Source organism: Photinus pyralis, unplaced genomic scaffold (genome assembly GCF_008802855.1).
Source record: "Photinus pyralis isolate 1611_PpyrPB1 unplaced genomic scaffold, Ppyr1.3 Ppyr1.4_LG5, whole genome shotgun sequence".
Lineage (NCBI taxonomy): Eukaryota > Metazoa > Arthropoda > Insecta > Coleoptera > Lampyridae > Photinus > Photinus pyralis.
This window is the reverse complement of record NW_022170596.1, coordinates 4,292,882-4,297,986: the sequence shown is the minus strand read 5'-3', so window position 1 is coordinate 4,297,986 and position 5,105 is coordinate 4,292,882. Positions and strand designations below refer to the sequence as shown.

Here is a 5,105-nt window from a genome sequence, read left to right as displayed (position 1 = left end):
TGAAAAACAACATCAATTATCTTCGAAAGACACTGAAATTTTAAAAAAATCATAAATTACCTATTATGAGGAGGATAAATTGAAGTGTCATTCCTACTCGAAATTTAATTTAAAGTCTTGGTCAAACTACCATAAAATTTTAATTAAACCATTTCCTTCCGTAACGCCCTTCTAATAAGTATAAAATTAATGGCGAAACTACTTCACGTTTTAAATCTTCCTAGAATGATGTTTTTTAAGATTAAGCAAATACGCTGACAAACTCAGAATTTTTAGATTAAGAGTTTGACATTTCTGCTATCACGGTGTAAAGCGAATTAGCCGATGGCGATGCTTCGAAAGTGCTAATGAAACCTTCGCTAAGTCGTGGATTTGGAAGCTGTCCAGGAGAACTGGACGAATTAGGCAATACAGTTGTTAAGAAAATGAAAACAAATTTATACAATATTCCTGGCGATTCTTTTTAATCTGAGATTTTATTTTATGTACCTATATTGGAAACACTTATGAAGATCATTATAATTAAAATGTGGCAGTGGATGTAGAGAATGTTGATCGAATCCATTAGTTGTTGTCATATTTTTGTACTTGTCGCGCCATCTCTAAGTTGTATGACTAAGTACATACTGCTGCATCTACATTCCTTGCGAATAAACTGCTTTGTTTGCAGGGAGAGAAATAGAAATCGTCACTGACGTATCTCGCTCGTTAAGGACGGCATACGAATTAAAAAATTGAACCAGTTATGAAATGAGGCAACTATGATTCAGCTATTAAATATCAGAGGTCGCAGCATGTTTTAAAATCGAAAGATAGTGAAGTATTATCTTTGTAGTAAATAAATTGTGCTGCCACATCATGTCGAGTAGGTGGTACTATCTACTTACACAATTGGTTTGTGTATACTCTAAATTTAATTACTTTTACATGTTGACTTCCATGACCTTGTGCACATTCCTTTGCTTATTTTAAGGAGATAAAAAACAGCTGGTTGACATAGATTAAATTACATTTAAAGGTACACGCAAAAACCGATTATGCACCATTACCAGAGGTTATAATAATTCAACAAATTCAAGGCATGTTTTTTTGTTCAAATACCTAGCCCTTCTGCTGTCGCTCTGCAGTCGAAATCGCAAATAAAATTTTTGACGTTCATTTGTTAATATTCTTATAAATTCTTTGACGTGGTGAATTTAAAGGATACATAGGGGAATTTGCTTTATTTACAAAAAACTGTTTGTTTTTGTTTATTTTGTCATACCTACAATTTGTAATCATTATTTTCACTAATACTACATACTATGCGATCAAAAAAGAGTGTTGTCGAGCAAGCTTTGGAATTTTTGGTTACCCAGAAAATCGGCGATTCGATTGTCAATCCTTTTTTGATCGCTCCTTATATGAAAAGCTGGAGAAATCCTACTCGGGGTTATCGGGGGCGTAGAGTCCATTTCTGCCCTCGAAATTGACAGAGGATGCCCAGGGGCGGCGCTACGAGGGCGCAGTGAAGATCAAAACTAACCGTGCCGAAAAAATCGTTACTCGGGGCAAATCATATTTTTTACTGAAAATTCACCCCCGCCCCCATGATCTCTGCCCCAGAGCATACCCGGAGAATTTGGACAGTAGATCTGGTCTCTGCGCCAACGAAGATAATAAATGCATTTTTGCACCTCTGTGATTTTTAGGAAATGCACGTCGTAGGATAGACATAGGATAAGGGCAGCGTTACACAATCGTGTAAAATTTCCAAACGGTTTTAACTACCTGTCTTCTTTTCCGGAGGGTCGCCCACACACATTCAAATCACAAATGTCATTTTATCTTAGTAAACGAGAAAGGAATGTTGGCATAGGTCGCGTTTATGTACTCGTCTTTAGACAAACAACAATTCATTGTACTCAATGACATCATAATCGGATGCAGCAGTTCCTTTATAATATTTTTTTACAGACGCGCGCCAGGTTCTACCTTAGCGACATCTAGAAATAAATAGCTGCACTACTGCTGCTTGCCGCCATTGTGATTGATGTAACTTTTTAAAAATGAAATCTTTGAGAATGACTCCTGGCCACAATATTGGGTTTTAAATGGCAAAACTTTCAATATTGAAAGAGGAGGAGCAGTTTTACAGCGACTGTACTTTAAAATTCAACAATTGCTTAAAATAAAATATAAAATGTGCCCTCTTATTTTAGCAATATTGTAGTAATTACTGTCTTTTTAGTAAAACCTTTATACAGTCGCTCTAGAGTAATGTATGTAGAATTTATATTTTCAAAAACCAGGCTAAAAAATGATTGTATAAGCCCAGGAGTCATTCTCAAAGTTTGATATAATTTTACAATGCAATTTGTCAGTGGCGACCTCTATTGGTTCTCATGAATAGTATGCCGTCCTTAAACGATATTTGTGTGTAAATACAATACTTAGGAGCTGGCGTTGAAATTAAAACTTTTTAGGATATAAATTGTACCTACCTACTTGTATGGTGCGCCGTTTTACTATTTATTATACATTTATAACGTATATGAAGATATTTAAATAACAATTGAATTGTTACCAACAAATTCAACATCTCAAAAAAATGTTAGCCAAATGTATGCAAATGTAAGAAATGTTAATATGGATTTTAGCGTTTGAATCCTAAAACACTACAAGATGACAGAGATGAATATTAAACATTGCCAATTTAATTGTCATGCATCAAAATAAATAGCAATTTCTATAAAAGATTTAAACACATAAGGCATTTATTTGGAACTGTCCAGCTATATCAGAAGTGAAATACATTTGCTGCTGTGTGTAATTGAATTGATATTAAATAAAATTGAGTCGAGTATGTTTGCATCCAAAAAAAATGTAAACCATTCTCATGCGTATATCAAATTAAATCGCATGCATTGAAATTCGTATATATGCACTTTAAAGAACAAACTTTATTCACGTATGGGATTAAAATAGATACCCGTTGCGACATTACCTATGGAAATGAAATTATTCGTAAGGTATGGCATAAAAATTAAATCGAAGTTTAAGATGTAGCATTGAATTCCAATGAATTTAATAGTGCATCTTTTAATTAAAATGAACGTCGAATTATTTTGTGAATCATTTCTATGCGATACACCGCATTAAAATACATTGCATTTTAAATGTGCTTATACATACAATGGAAATTCGGTCTGCATAAAATGTAACGCATAAAAATAAGACACAAATTTAATGTATCAAATGGAAATGGTATGAATGAAAACTACTCTGCATGCAAATGCGCAGTTACGTTAGAGAAGGAAAGTAGCCGTAGGTCGTAGGTACGTTTTATTTGCGGTTGCGCAAAAACAAAACAGCTGTTATTGATTGTTACTTACATCGAACGTATAAATGGATTATTTATACGTTCATCAATTTTGAGAAGGCAAGCGATTTATTGGGTTATTTACGTCGGTCACACGTGACCTTTACAGTTTTTACGTACATATTCGGTAAGTCCAATTTTACGATTCCTTTTATGATAACAGTAAACAATGAATGTAGGATTTGCACCTGCTGCACAATATTGTTTAATATAAAGCAAGAAAAAGGCCGATGGAAATCGAAAGATGTGCAAGAGGCGCCGGGTCCCCTTAACAATAAATTGGAGGTGTACGCTGTCGCTATAAAAAGGTAATCTCAAATTTCACTTATTCTTACCTGTAATGCAATTTGAGTGAACAGTTACAGGTTCGTGGGAATTAATAATGGATAAAGAGTCCAGAGATAAACCGTTAATGGAACGAAGCTCATGTTCTACGACTCTTGTAAGGAACAAGCACATCGACAAGTTGATGCTCCTTCGTAATGGAAATTGTGTCGAGTTCAATCGTGATATATCTACTAACACGATAAGTTAAATATGTAATCTCCATTGAATGAGAGATTTGTATATTTACAAGATGCTAATACATGTACCTGTGTAGAAACACGAGCACGTGAGACATTGTTAGACACGTATCTTGTTCTGTTTGATGGGTGCACCGTAGTATGTAAACGATGACGTCGCTAACAAAGTTACACAAAGATTGTCAAAAAAAATTTGTATCCTGATAATTAAACGATTATCCTATTCGTCATCTGGAAGCGTTTATTTCAAAAGTGAACCACACACCGAGAAATGTAACTTCCCTACATACCAAAACGGAAGGGTGTTCTGTTTGTGGAACTATCTTTGTTTCCTACTCTATATGTTTATAAATTTATGCGCTACATTTACACAAAAGCATTGTTCTATAAACAGGCATGCACCAAAGTTACCGCATCTCATCAGTCATCATCAAATGTTTACCGACATTTACCATCGTGGATCTACCGCTCCAGTTTTCGTAAATGCCCAATAGATATTATGCTGTCGGTGCCCATATTACAGTGACTCTATAAAGACAGTGTGGCCATATGCTCATTTCCGCCATTTTTCCCAAATTTATTATTGAGCTTATGGGAGAATCACACATTTTGAGTGTAGGAATGTTGCGATTTACGCAAATCCTTCTTTTGAGAATTTTTTTTTCGGGAGGTTTTTAGGGGTATTAGCAGATCAAATTACCGAATGGCTTGGGTTGTTCAATAAATAGGATTTGACATGTGTGTTCATGGTCTTTGTCTTGTAACCGGCTGAAGTGTAAAGTACGGCTTGTCTTGAAATATTTTGTTATACCTTAACTGTGTGCTTTTGCTTTTTTGTATCAGGTGAGGTATTTGCTTTATTCAATTAATCTATAAATGTGCATAACTTGAATGTAGATTGTAACTCTTTACTTATGTACTTACTGGATTCAATCACTTGTACCTCTTAATGTGTAACCTTTGTTGGTATTGGCAGTCATGTTTCATTGTCGGTAGGGCTGTATCTGTGCTGTACATACTTGCATGTGTACATATTTGCGTATTGTGCTTTTTAGTCACTCTCGATTATTTCATTGCATTTCATTATATTTGCTTATTTGGGACTGGAGTAATCAAGAGGGAAGTGTGCTTGTTTAGAGGGGATCGAGTTATTCAAGTTTATACGGGCCTTGGTGAACCTAACACTAACATTTTCACTCGTTCCGAACCCAACAACTTTA

The 5,105-nt window shown here is 34.9% G+C and overlaps 1 long non-coding RNA gene across 1 annotated transcript; it reads left to right on the top strand.

Annotated features, from left to right (window-relative positions):
* The first annotated feature begins 2,932 nt into the window (after nucleotides 1–2,932).
* LOC116172680 lies at nucleotides 2,933–4,115 on the top strand. Its single transcript, XR_004145731.1, has 3 exons — nucleotides 2,933–3,488; nucleotides 3,541–3,669; nucleotides 3,721–4,115. It is a non-coding gene; the product is annotated as an uncharacterized LOC116172680 (long non-coding RNA).
* The last annotated feature ends 990 nt before the right edge of the window (nucleotides 4,116–5,105 follow it).